Source organism: Ipomoea nil, unplaced genomic scaffold (genome assembly GCF_001879475.1).
Source record: "Ipomoea nil cultivar Tokyo-kokei standard unplaced genomic scaffold, Asagao_1.1 scaffold2387, whole genome shotgun sequence".
Classification (NCBI taxonomy): domain Eukaryota; kingdom Viridiplantae; phylum Streptophyta; class Magnoliopsida; order Solanales; family Convolvulaceae; genus Ipomoea; species Ipomoea nil.
This window is the reverse complement of record NW_017618815.1, coordinates 1,120,384-1,135,777: the sequence shown is the minus strand read 5'-3', so window position 1 is coordinate 1,135,777 and position 15,394 is coordinate 1,120,384.

Here is a 15,394-nt window from a genome sequence, read left to right as displayed (position 1 = left end):
CCAGAAACAAACAGAGTCAAGATACTCCAAATCCCTCTGTGAATCAGGTTGGGGATATAGGGATGACTGCAGATCAGTTTTAGAGGTTGGTGACCCTCTTACAGAACCAAAGCCAAGGAAATTAAATCAGCCATCAACCAGTGCTACTCTCATTATGAATAACCAGTGAAAGCAAGTTATTTCTAACCTTTATGTTAATAATGCAGTGAACAATATATGAGTTTTAGACTCAGGTGCAACAGACCACATTGCATGTTCACTAGAATATTTTGAGAGCTATTACAAAGTCCATGGAATATCTGTTAAGCTACCTAATGGGGAGAATGTGAATGTCATACATATAGGAGATATTAGACATCATTCAAATCTATTATTAAGTAATGTGTTATACATCCCTTCATTCACATTCAATATTGTTTCTGGTAGAAAATTGACAAAACAAGGATTATGCAAAATTGTCATGAATGCTGATTCTTGCACCATTCAGGGTAGGGCTGTGCATCGGACGGGTTCGGACGGATCGGTTTAGAAAACCGTTCATCCGCTCGGATTTCGGATTGGGAAAAACTACCCCAATCCGTTCGAATTAATAGGGAAATCCTATCGGATTTCCCATGTTCGGATACGGTCGGGTGGGGTCGGATTTCGGTTTGAACTCGGATTAATATAAAACATACCAAAAAAAAAAAGCAAAAATGAAAGCATCATCATAGCCATAAGTACATGAAATGGGTTTTGATACATATTGGATACATAATTACATATTGCAGTTTCCAACTGGTGTTCAAAATTCAAAAAGCAAAAATGAAGTCCAGTAGTCCACAAAATGAGTTTTGTCTACAATACTCAAACAACACTAAACTACTAACTACTAAGTACTAACTACTAAAGTACTCAGCAAGTCAGCAGTCAGCAAGTCAGCAAGTCAGCAGTCATCAATCAGCCTTCAGCAATCAGCATTCAGCCATTCCTCATCTTCCTGCTCAATTACAAAACCAGTAAAGACTTTAAACTTTAAAGCCAATAAATACAAAGAGAAGTAGAGAACTAATAATACTTAATAAGAAAGGCTCAGATTGCTTTTTTTCATATCATTTTAGAGTTGGGGGCAAATTGCTTCATGAGTTTTGTCTCAGAGCAACATACCAAACACTCAAACTCTTTATAATTCAGACAAATGGTGGAAGCATCATCATAGCCATAAGTCCATAACTAAACAGAAATGAGAATATGAGAGGAAGGGAAGTGATATACCAGAATTCCAGAATACCAGAGATGTAACTGAGTAAGGGCAGCAACATTTATAAAAAAGTTACCAAGCCACTTAGCAATTAGCAGTTCTGGGATCTTACCTGATTTGCCTCAAAGAGTCCACACATTTATCAATCAAACTAAACAGAAAGTCAGAAAGCAATGTTATATAAAAGTATTACAGCAATTGTTGGGAGTGTTCCAACAGTACTTGGTAAAGAACCAGCAGCTCCAGTGGACAATTCTACACAAAGAGTTTAGAAAAGGTAAGTAACAATTAACAATTTATAAAGTAGAAACCTACAAAAGATATAAAATAAAAATAGTACCCTTCTCTAATCTTTCAACATCATCCAAGTTTTCCTCCACAGAGATTGGATGATTGGGTGCCCTCAACCAATCTTGTGCACATACTAGGGATTCAACAATTTTAGGAGTTAATGAACTCCTAAAGGGATCTAATACCCTACCACTAGTACTGAATGCACTCTCAGAGGCAACAGTTGAAATGGGAACAGCCAGCACATCCCTTGCCATTCTAGAGAGTATAGGAAATCTATCACTGTTAACCTTCCACCATCTTAGAACATCAAAGTCCACATTTTCTTCATCTTCCACTATTTTTTCATTTAGATAAATCTGGAGTTCAGTTTCTTTACTGCTTCCACCAGCCTCCATTCTCTGTTTTTTAAGCTGGCTTTTCATTCTACCCTGAGGTTTTCCAACTGAAGTTTGAGAATGGACTGGTTCAGATTGGGTAGATTGCACAGTAGGGGATGCAGACTGCACACTGTAGGTGGCTGTATAATCATTAAACAGGACAACCATAGAAGATTGAACCTTTTCAAAGCATGATTTTCCTTTTTCATCACCATACAACTGAGCAAATTGGGCAGGCATGTACTCAATCTTATCCCTAGGATCCAGAATATTGGCATAGAATATCAAGAAGTTCATTTTTTCAGGATCTCCCCAATATTTTTCAAATTTTTGTTTCATATGGGACCCCATATCCTATAAACAGACATAACACAAGAAAAATTAAGAGATGCATACAAACACATTCAGATAAATGATACCAGTTTACAGTTTACCTTTTCAGAGGTTGAAACAGAGTTAACCATGTCATCCAGCATGCAACCTAAGTCAGAAATCTCAGAAAAGAAAGTATTTGAAGTGACATAGAGAGAACCAGATATTCTCACAGTCATCTCATAGAAGCCTTTCAGGAAATGGACTAAGCTTTGCACAGAAAGCCAATCCATAAAGTTTGGAATAGAATCAGGTAAGTCAGCATTCAATGAGGCATCATTCTCATAAGCTTCAAAGGCCCTCTGGTATTGAAGGGCAGTGTTAAGCATCATGTATGTGCTGTTCCATCTTGTTGGAACATCAAGTTGTAATGCACATTTGGCTTCCACCCCATTAAGCACAGCAATCTCTCTAAACTTCTTAAGTCTGGCAGGAGAACTCCTCACCCATCTCACAACATCTCTAACTTTCTTAACAGAAGGACCTGCATATCTCAACCCATCCTGGACCACTAAGTTCAACACATGGGCTATGCACCTCATGTGCATATATTGAACCCTAACAGAAGACCCACCCCAAGACAGAAGTTTGTTCTTGAAAAACCCCAAAGCTGTGTCATTTGAAGAGGCATTATCAACAGTAACAGTGAACACATTTCTAATCCCCCAATCAAGAAGACAACTCTCAAGGGCTTTGGCTATATACTCTCCCTTATGAGAAGAAATTGGGACAAAGGAAATGATCTTTTTGTTTAGCTTCCACTGATCATCAATGAAATGTGCAGTAATGCACATGTAATTGATCCTTTGGACAGAGGTCCATGTATCAGTGGTCAAGCTGACCCTTTGGGTGCTCACCTTAAACAACTTCTTTAGGGTTAGTCTCTCATCTAGGTAAATCTGATAAATGTCTCTAGAAATGGTCCACCTAGAAGGGATTTGAAACCTAGGACAAGCAACTAAAATGAATTTCCTAAAGCCATTTCCCTCAACAATCCTAAAGGGAAGTTCATCAACAATGATCATCTCACACAATGCCCTCCTAATAGCCTCTTGGTTGAAAACCCAAGTCCCCAAAACCCCCTCACAAGCTTCTGTTCCAGAGGCATTAAAGGTGAGAAGAGACTGCCTTGTGTCCTTACAATGAGGATTTTTTAGGCAGGCCTTCATATGGTTTTTCAAAGAGGAAGTGCCATGCTTTTTACTTTCACATTTATAAATTTTGGCACAATAAAGGCATTTGCCCTCAACTACTGGTCCCTCAGTTTCACCTTCAGCAGGTGGAGCACGGATCTTTTCAAAATGATCCCATACTATAGATCTAGACTCCACCTCTTTCCTCTTCTTTGTAGGAACAACAGGAGGAGAAGGCATAGGATTTGTCTGAGGATTTCTCTCAGTACCTTGAGCTTCTACTCCATGCTCCTCATCAGTTGAGGTTGGAGGGTGTCCAGTTGCACTAATGCTTTCCATCTATAAAGATGGGCATTAGTATCCAAATAAAGCAGACAACCAATCATATTAAAGCTTCCACCATACAGTCATACATAGAAGAAGTATTATATATTTACATATTACTTATTTACTTTCAGTTAATTTCACATGTCATCATGTATGCAGAATTGCACATAAACAATTTAAGGGTCCCATATCCATAAACTTAATACAATTTACAATTTACAATTTACAAAGAAATCCATATTCAGGCATTCAAGCTAAGTGGATGTATACCACTTCATAATGCTCATCATATATATGGATTTCACACAAAGGGGCTAGGGCTTCCACCAGATTAGGGACAATTACCCCTTTAAGCCTTTAACTCAGTTAGTGAGTTACACACATACAGATTAAGCTTCCACCAACAATCTTAAATTAGAGACAAGTGAGTAAGTAATCTGGAACTTCTCAACAGATCACAGTCCTCACAGAGTCACAGTCCATACAAATCACAGAATCACAATCAGAATAACCCTAATCAAACAATCAAAGTATCAATCTTAAATTAGAGACAAGTGAGTAAGTAATCTGGAACTTCTCAACAGATCACAGTCCTCACAGAGTCACAGAGTCACAGTCCATACAAATCACAGAATCACAATCAGAATAACCCTAATCAAACAATCAAAGTATCAATCTTAAATTAGAGACAAGTGAGTAAGTAATCTGGAACTTCTCAACAGATCACAGTCCTCACAGAGTCACAGTCCATACAAATCACAGAATCACAATCAGAATAACCCTAATCAAACAATCAAAGTATCAATCTTAAATTAGAGACAAGTGAGTAAGTAATCTGGAACTTCTCAACAGATCACAGTCCTCACAGAGTCACAGTCCATACAAATCACAGAATCACAATCAGAATAACCCTAATCAAACAATCAAAGTATCAATCTTAAATTAGAGACAAGTGAGTAAGTAATCTGGAACTTCTCAACAGATCACAGTCCTCACAGAGTCACAGTCCATACAAATCACAGAATCACAATCAGAATAACCCTAATCAAACAATCAAAGTATCAATCTTAAATTAGAGACAAGTGAGTAAGTAATCTGGAACTTCTCAACAGATCACATTCCTCACAGAGTCACAGTCCATACAAATCAAAAAATCACAATCAGAATAACCCTAATCAAACAATCAAAGTATCAATCTTAAATTAGAGACAAGTGAGTAAGTAATCTGGAACTTCTCAACAGATCACATTATTCACAGTCCATACAAATCAAAAAATCACAATCAGAATAACCCTAATCAAACAATCAAAGTATCAATCTTAAAAACTAGGGTTTAGAGAATAGAGATTACTTCGTTTCTCTAAAATAAACCCCCGAGAACAAAGGGCTTCGATTCCTAGCCAGCGAACTGCAATCCACCGGAGTATCGCTACCGGAAACGAATGGGGCTTGAGCGCTTGACTCTTGAGAGCTTCCACCGGAGAATAATAGCTTCCACACTACAGACACTCACACTCTCAGGCTCTCAGCGTCTCAGAGACTCAAAGAGACTGTCTGAGAGAAGAGACTTTGAGAGAACTAGGGTAGAGACTAGAGAGAACGAGAAGAGAGAACTGAGAGAGTTCTCTGGAAGAAGGGAACGAAGAGCTGCGCAAATGAGACTAGGGTTGCGATTTCTCCGCTTCTTCTTCTATTTATACTTAGGCTACACGACGTCGTATTACATAGGGTTATACGTAGGCTTAGAAAAGTTCGGGTTATCGGACGGGTTCGGGTGGAAAATATAACCCCCTCCCCGCCCCAACTAATGCGGCGTCGTTTTCGGCCTCGGATCGGTTTTGGTTGTTCGGGTTCGGTTCCCGACCCATTCAAGTATGACGGGTTCGGGTCGGTCGGGTTGGGCAGGTTGGACGGGTTATGCACAGCCCTAATTCAGGGCCCTAATGGGGTAGTGGATGATTTTGCTAAAGAGAAGAATGGATTGTACCTGATTACTCATCCCCTTACTAGAAGAAAGAATACTCAGTCTGATAGGACTATTGATTGTAATAGTCTTCTTTAGAATTGTGGCATTGTAGATTAGGACACTACCCTATGAATAAGATACACCTTTTGAATGGAATAAAAAATGCACAATTCTATAAATCTTCTGAGTTTTTCTGTGATGCATGCCGTTTTGCTAAGCACAAAAGATCTACTTTCCCTATCAGTACTTTTACAATGAATTTCTGATGAATAACTTTTACAATGACAAAAGGATTGTACATCAAAAGTCATGTGTATATATCCCTCAACAGAATGATATTGCGGAAAGGAAACATCAGCACATCTTGAATGTGGCTAGGGCACTTAGGTTCCAATCTGGTTTGCCAATGAAATACTGGGGTCACTATGTCCTACATGCCTCCTATTTGATCAACAGATTGCCTACTGCCAAAACTGGTGACAAGACTCCCTATGATACATTGTTAGGGAAGAGTGTGAACTATGACCAGCTTAAGGCTTTTGGATGCTTATGTTATGGGCAATTTATATCCTACACCACGGCGCACGTTACACTATGCGCCCAGATGCAAAACGACGTCGTTTTAATTATTTTTTTTTTTGAAATTTCCCGCCCCAGTGAATGGCAGTAGTTTTTTCTTTAAAAAAAAACCCGCTGTTCAAGAATGTACATAATGTTATACTATAATACACATAATGTTATACATGAATGTACATAATTATATAACAAAATATACATACTCTTTTTAAAAGATAATACACATAATCTAACATAATACATAATAAACATAAACTTTTAACATAATATACATCAACTCTTAACATAATACACACAAATTTTCTGATTCGGATGTACATAATTGTATAAAAAGAATGTACATAATTGTATAAAAAATACACATAACTGTATGAACTAATACACATAACGTTGTGAACAAATACACATAACATTGTGAACAAATACACATAATCTCAGCAACTTCCTACCGCGTCTCCCAACACTACCCCAAAACGACGTCGTTTTGGGAGGCGCGCGGCGCACAGTGCTATGTGCGCCGTGGTATAGGATATAACGATTGTATGTTATGGCACTACTATTTCACACAAGGGAGAAATAAAATGCAACCTAGGGCCAAGAAGTGCATTTTTTGGGAATTCCTGTAAATGTGAAAGGTTACATTTTATGTGATATTACTGACAAAGAAATATTTGTTTCCAGGGATGTTCAGTTTTATAATCAGGTATACCCCCCTGAAAGAGAGTCATTCAGTAGACAGTTCAAAATCATCTAAGACTGAGATGTTCAACCCTACATTGCAGAATACAGAAAAGGTTGACAACATTGCACCTCATGGTGTTGAAAACATGAGAAGTGATGATAGGTAGCATGGATAATAAAATGGCTTCTGGAATACATAATGTTCTAGTCCTAGAAGAAAATGCAGTGGAAAAAGGTTCTGTTCAAACACAACCTAGGAGGTCAGAAAGGGCAAGAAATGTTCCTGCCAGATTCCAGGATTATTATTGCCATTCAACAAGCAAATCTTATGCTAGAACATCGATCCCCACATCCTATCAGCAAAGTCATATCCTATAAATGTTTACCCCTTGGTCATAGGACTTGTGCTTCATCCATCTTCTCCACACATGAACCTCAATCCTATAATGAGGTAGTGAAAGATGAAGCATGGAGGAAGGCCATGCAATCTGAGATAGAAGCACTAATTGAAAACAACACTTGGGTTCTGACAGATCTACTATCAAGAAAAACACCAAATTGGGTGCTAGTGGGTATACAAGGTGAAACATAGAGCTGATGGATCAATAGAAAGAGACAAAGCTAGATTGGTTGCCAAGGGCTATACCCAACAACTAGGGGTGGACAACATTGAGACATTCTCTCCTGTGGCTAGGATGACACAATCAGGACCTTCTTGGCCATGGTAATTGCAAAAGGGTGGGATATCCAGCAACTAGACATCAATAATGCCTTTTTGCATGGAGACCTAGAGGAGGAAGTATACATGGTGCTACCCCTGGTTTTAAGAATGATAAGCCAAAGCAGGTTTGCAGATTGTTGAGATCCTTATATGGTCTGAAACAAGCCAGTAGGCAATGGAATGCCAAGCTAGCACATGGAATTGATACGATGCAATTTAATAACTTGAAATTAAACTAACTTGACAATTTAAAGGTTCAAAGCTAATTAAGAATCAAATGCAGAATAGTTGAAATTCAAGAACCTAAAGAAATGAATCATCGGTGACCAGGATATCAAATAACAATTTTAAAACTACAACAATTAACTTGATAATTTAAAATGCTCAAAAATCAACTAACAATCAAAATGGATTAAAAGGGGATAAAAACTAGAATTCATAATGTAACGTACTAGAATCAAATGTTAAAGATATAACGATCAATAAAACTCCGGAAATTACAATAAAATTAAATCAGAAAGTAGAATAACAAATAGAAACCAATTGGTAGAACCTAGGAAAAATTAGCCAAACATATTTATTTGAGAACGAATTGCAATTGAAACTGGATTCATCACGTACTGAAGTTAATCAATAAATGTGAAAGTCTAAACAAACAAAGTAGAAACAATTTCAATTTCAATTCAAGTAGAAACTATTTCAAAAAAAAAAAAAACAACAAATGAATGAAAAAAGACAAAAAGGAATTCTTATCCAATTAGAGTTGAGTTAATACCCAAAATCGTCCTCGACTATAGTGGTTTTTCTCAATTTCGTCCTAAACGACTTTGGTGACCTAATATCGTCCCAGACTTTTGTGTTTCGCTCAATTTCGTCCTCCATTTGTTATTCCGTCAAATTGGGGTTAAATAAATGGACAATTCATTAATGTCAATATTGATCTCTCTTTACTTTCAACTTGTGAAGTGCGAAATTCATCTTTCTTGTACGAATTACACCCAGAATTACTCCTGGACCTGCAAATCAAATTTTATATTCACAGTTTTAGGAGTAATTCTAGGAATAATTCGTAAAAAAAAAAAAAAAAAAGGATTTCGCAGTTCACATGTCTATGAGTAAAGAGATGCCAATATTAATATTGCTTAATTGTCTATTTATTTAACACCAAATGGACAGAATAACAAATGATGGACTAAATTGAGCAAAAACACAAAAGTCTGGGACTAAATTGAGCAAAAACACAAAAGTCTGGGACGATATTAGGTCACCAAAGTCGTTTAGGACGAAATTGAGAAAAACCACTATAGTCGAGGACGATTTTGGGGATTAACTCAATTAGAGTTGCTGCCAAGAATGTAATTAGCACTGCCCAAGGAATTCTTTACTGCTCCAAATTGATCCAAAACAATTCTGCCGCCAACTTGAACCAATTGCAACTGATCGCTGCCACCGATGGAATTCCGCCGTCAAGGATTCGTGAAATGTTTGCTGCTGCCGAAGGAGATTTTCTCAGCACCGCCGGTGTCGAACCGGAAACAGTCCTGGTGAATTTAATGATCCAGAACGATGAACTTTAGCGTCAATTTATACTGCTGTCGCAGCTGATGAACCGGATCTCCCCAAAGATGAAGTTGTTGAAGATCGCCGTCGGAAGCTCTGATTCGCTCTTCTCCCCTCGTCTTTCATCAATTCGTCCAGCGCTATTGTTGACGGCTATTAATTAGAATTGACTAACTCAATTTATTAACTAAATTATTCTATCCTAATAATAATAATAATAATAATAATAATAATAATAATAATAATAATAATAATAATAATAAACTTATTAACTTGAGATTAAGAGATTAATGGGCTGATAAAATTTTATTAACAAAACTAATTTAATAACAAAAACAACCCTAAAATTAACAATATTAATAAAAACTACTTATAGCAATAATAAATTAAAATAGATACAAATTAATCAACTATTGTAAATTAATTATAAAAGATTATTTAAAATAATAATAAAAATAATGTTTATCATTCTTCATGTACTAAGCTTTCATCAGTTACTCAAAACAGCTTTTTTGATCAACTTTTTGAGAAAGTTATTTTGTATATAATCAGCTATCAGCTGTTGGTGATAATGAACCACAATCGATTTAATATCCGTAAAATAATATTTATATATATACGCACGAAATATATATAAAATATTATTGGATATATATCTGAAATATATATATACACACAAATATATATAAAACGGACCAAACGGTTATATATACATGTATATCTACGGAAAAGATATACCAATATATATCAATCAAAAAGAAAATATAATCCTTAGATTATAATTCCAAAACAACAAGAAAGAACGGATTTTTGCTTAGAGCATAATCCAAAACAAGAAAGAAGAAGAAAGAAAGTACGAGTTAGGCAAAGTGCCTGTCTTTCCTTAAAACCTTATTTGCCACCTCCCAAAAGTGCTAGGAGCGTTGTGGCCTAGGTTTCCCAGGATAAAACGTACAACGATTCGATGTTTGAGCACCTAAACGAACGAACCCGGCGAACTAGAGCACGGGCAAAACACAGTAGCAAAAAAGAAGAAGTAGGAGCAAAGGTTTTGAGAAGGAAAATTGCTTATCTTTGTGTGTTGTGTACTCTCGTGTTCTTCCCACACTTGTTGTAAATCACTTGCTCCTACTACCTCTTCTTATATAGGAATTGGAGTACTAAATAGCATTTAGTAAGCATTCATGGCACGTTGGTAACATCTGAAACAGCTGGTCATTAGTGCAGGTTTAATTCAAAATTCAAAATGAATTAATACAGAGATTAATTCCTGTAACGGATGAATTAAATCTCCACTGTCCAGAAACAGCTCTGGTAGACCGAAGTGCTGTTCAGCCGCAGCGCACGAGAGCAACTCTCGTGTTGCTTGGTCTCGCGTTTGGAAAACTGATACCGAAAGTTGGCATAACTTAGCCCGCAAGGCCAGCCAATTTCCGGACGACATTCGTGCCCGTAGGTGCCGGCGCACACGAGCTCGGGCTTGAATCAAGCCTCTCCGAAGTCATCTCTAGTTGGAATTTGATTTGCACCCCCCCCCCCATTTGAGAGAGCCTCTATGCTATACAATTCTACAAGCTCTAAAAAAGCTCTTGTATAAAAGGGGGGTGAAATCCTCTTTCCAAATCAATGTGGGACAAAGCTCACTTTTACCTTACATTTTCCAACTCAATGGGTCTACTTTGAGAATCAATATCTCATTCACCCATTATCCGTTTTGAGCGTACAATATATCAATCTCTTCGTCTCACTACGAAGAATTTGAATCCCCTTTGACCCGATCCAAATCGGAAGTGGACCCCACTGATAATTGTACCACAAAATAACTACTTAACATGTCATTTTATGCCATTTTAATGCTATTTTTCCAACAATCCCCCACATGAATGAAAATTGATTTTCAGGGTATTTTGAAATCGGAAACAACTGTGTTTAACGGTCGATCCCTGCATAGGATAGGTAGGGATCACTATACCCTTTGAACCTTCCCTTGTGAAGACATGTTTACTCTACTGGCTGTACGGTAGAACGCGATGTCTTTGAACCGACTGCCGTTTGTGTAGACGATGACATATCTAACACAGGAACCTCCCAACCATGCTCTGTTCTCATGAGTGTGCCCATTTTGGTCGTGGGTCACCGTCCTGGTTCTGCAAGAGTTTGTGAAGAATTGTGCCCATCAATTCTCCTTTGAAGCGACCCTCACTTCTCTCTCACATAGGTGATTCTTTTCCGAGTATCCCGCATACTCACACATGTCAACCGACATTCGAATCATTAAAACATCAACATGCTAACCTTGCGCGGGAGTCACTGTTTCTAACGAGGAGTGGTAGGGAGTCCGAGACCCCCACAGTGACACGCTCCGTTCCATAATTTAGTTGTCCCATTGAACCTAGGTGCCAGCTAGGTTGGGTATCCACTATAGAACTTTTAGTCCAAGGGCTTTAGACCCATTCCTCGTTCCAATTTCTCCACAACCATTTGCTTACCCTCGGGTTAGCTAGTTAGCGGCCGCTACGTTATCATTTGACATCACGTAGTCAATAGAGATAACCCCTGTTGTGAGAAATTGTTTAATGGTATTATATCTACGACTTATAAGTCTAGACTTACCATTCCATATTTAACTCTGTACTTTAACCAATTTTGGCTTGACTATCGCAATGCACACAAATTGGAGGTACGAGTTCACCACTAGGAACATTCTCGAAATAATGGCATAGCCATTCGGCCTACTCGCTCGCGACACGAGTGTAAGGCTCTCAGCTTTGATCCCGTCAGATCTTAGCTATCACAAATTCATTTCGAGAATTTCCGTCCAACCGACTGCACTGGCCTACGTAAAGACGTAGCCTTTAATGGACTTAGCGTCCTTTGATATCCGTGCTATACTTTCCAAGTACGGCTAGATATCCCACGTAGTGCAGTCCAAAGTCACGAGCATACTTAGTTGAAAAAATCGCTAGGCGTTTTAAGCGCTTTTTAAAAAAATAATAAAAAAATTAAGATTTGATAATTATAAACTATTTAATATTTTAATAGTTAATACTAAAATATTAAATATTAACCTAAAAACATCTAGAACTGTAAGTTGTATAAAAATTTAAAAAATCAAAACACAATTCCACAAAGTCAACTCACAAAGTATCAACTTACAGCCTGTTTGGTTTGCTGGAAAATATTTGAAGAGAAATGGAATTGATATTGTATGAAAAATAAATTTCAAGAAAATAGATTCCATTGTTTGGTTGGTGGAAAAAAAAATTACTAGGAATATGGATTCCATTGTTTAGTTGGGTTTAGAAAGGCAAAGAATAATGAATATAAACACTACTGGAAATTATGGAATTTCCGATCACTTGAAAGTGATCTTAAATCAAGTTGAAAGCAAAAAGTGGTCGGAAATAGCAACAAAGGTTTTTCCGGATACCAAAAGTGGTCAGAACAAGACTTTCGACTTGATTTAAGATCACTTTCAGGTTGTCGGAAATTTCATAATTTCCAGTAGTGAAAGACCAATATGCCCCTAAAAAGATCAATGAATAAATATGTATCTATGTAATTAAGAAACTTTCATAAGGGTAAAATGGTCCAGTCATGTTACTTTTTTGTAATGCCTGTGAAAAACAAAATCCCACCCGGCCATTTGCAAAGAATTCATTTTCCTCAACTTCGAGAAATTCATTTTCCAATGAATTCCATGAACCAAACAACATAACACTATATTTTCCTTAACTTTTAGGAAAACATTTTCCTTGGAAAATGTTTTCCATCCAACCAACACCTCCTTAGTTCCAAACTTCCAAATCAATTCATAGAATCATAGAGAAAATGATAAAGTTAAACTCCAAAATAAAGAAATCAATACAAAAACTCAAAGTTTTCAAAATTCAAAACAAAGTAAAAAACAAATAATAATAAAGTAAAGTCTTCATCCAATTCTACAAAACAGTAGCGACTAATTTCAAATGTTTTTAAAATTTCTTAGGTTTGCGATCGATTTGGACGATTTAAGGTTATTTTGCTCAAAACAACGTCATTTTGGGTGAAATAACATATTAAAAAAAAACACTGGCTAATTGGGCGACTAGGTGGCCTAGTCGGCGCCTAGGCCGCCTAGAACACCTATTTTGGTGATATTCTAGGTGATGGGCCGGCACCTAGAGCCTAAGCGCGATTTGTGCACCCATGACTAGCGGCTAATGCATGTGTAACTTTATTCCAAAAATGTAATACGAGCCAATACTGGTGTTTGTCCTTAACTGAATGAAAATTGTGTTTGTTAGTTCTTTGTGATATTTGTGTTGTTCCTTTGCACTTATTTTCCAATTTCACCCTTCAAATTTTCTTTTGATCTTTATTTTAACCTTAGTTGTTAAAATAATTTGCATTAAGTGCTTTTACAGGGAATGATGTTATTTTTGTTTTACATGTATAATTTCTTATCAAATTTACCCTCAATGTACTTTTCTTTTGTCACTTCTACACTTCTATCCTCACTATGTAAAATACAATCACATGCATACATGTGCATATATGTAGTTTTTATAAATAAAATAAAATTTAATAATAATTTTTAATTATTGAATAATGTATGTATCTATTTTCATATTATTTTCTTTTTGAGTACTATTGACTCTGTTATAATGTAGTATCTGAGATATTATTTTCTTATTTAAAAGTATAACTTCTATTTTGACATTAAAAAAAATTAAAATTTCAATTTTTTTTTTGTGTGTGTGTGTGTGTGTGTGTGTAAAAGAGTTTAGTGTTTCATTTGTTTCTTATTGGATGTGGGATATGTGCATCATTGGCTTATTGTCAACAAATCATTTCTATTTCATTTATTATGGTATTGATATTAAAATTTAATTATAATAAAATAAATTATAAGAAAAACTAATTGAATTCCTAAAAGCTAATTTTTAAAAAAAAAAAAAAAAAACACAACACCTACTATGTTCAATGCATTTTAAAAAATTATGCTAGATAGTAATATTTCTTATCATCAAATTAAAATTCTATCTTCTAATATTTATTTTGAGAGCAACTTTCCTTCCACATACATCATGAATCAACACTCATTTATCTCTACAGTACAGCATTGATATATATATTTAGGGGTGCGTTCAGGTGACAACGAGCTCCCAAGAGGGCAATGAGAACCAATCACAAACGTCGATTACTGGAACCCTATTGACCTGCTATTACAGGTCATCTATCTTCTAATATTTATAAGATTTATGTGTTTATATAATTATATAATTATTTTAATCATTTAATTTTACTAGCTTTTAGTTATTCATTGGACAATATATATTCAGTTGCACATGATGCGTATTTACACCTAATTTTCTTATACTTACATATCAGCATGCATATCAGTCAGCGTCACGTTTCGAGCATAGGATATACCCTGAAAATCAATTTTTCATTCATGTGGGAGATTGTTGGAAAAATAGCATTAAAATGGCATTTTAAGTAGCTATTTTGTGGTACAATTATCAGTGGGGTCCACTTTCGATTGGGTCGGGTCAAAGTGAATTCGGGTTCTTCGTAATGAGACGAATAGATTGATTTATTGTACGCTCAAAACAGATAATGGGTCAATGAGATATTGATTCTCAAAGTAGACCCATTAAGTTGGAAAAATGAAGGGAAAAAGTGAGCTTTTGTCCCACATTGGTTTGGGAAGAGGATTTGCCCCACTATTTATACAAGAGCACTTTTAAAGCTTATTGAATTGTATGCATAGAGGTTCTCTTTCGCGCGCACGGGAGAGGGGGGTGGTGCAAATCAAATCTCAAACTGAGATCGAAAAGGCTTGATCCTAGCCTAATCTCGTGTATGTCGACACTTGCGGGAGTAAAAGGTCTCGTGTATGTCGACACTTGCGGGAGTAAAAGGCCTTTTTAGCGGCTTTCGGTGTGTGTGCAGGAATGGTAACGTCTATACTGTTTACCTGACTGTTTGAATGGGTTAATTTAGCTGGGCCGCTGGCTTCGGTGTGTGTGCAGTGGTAAACCGCGTCGGTATGGTACGTCTATACTGTTCACCTGACTGTTTGAATGGGTTAATTCAGTTACGGAAATAATTGTATATTAATTTCCAGAATTAATCTCCATGTTAAATAGTCAGTTTTGAAGG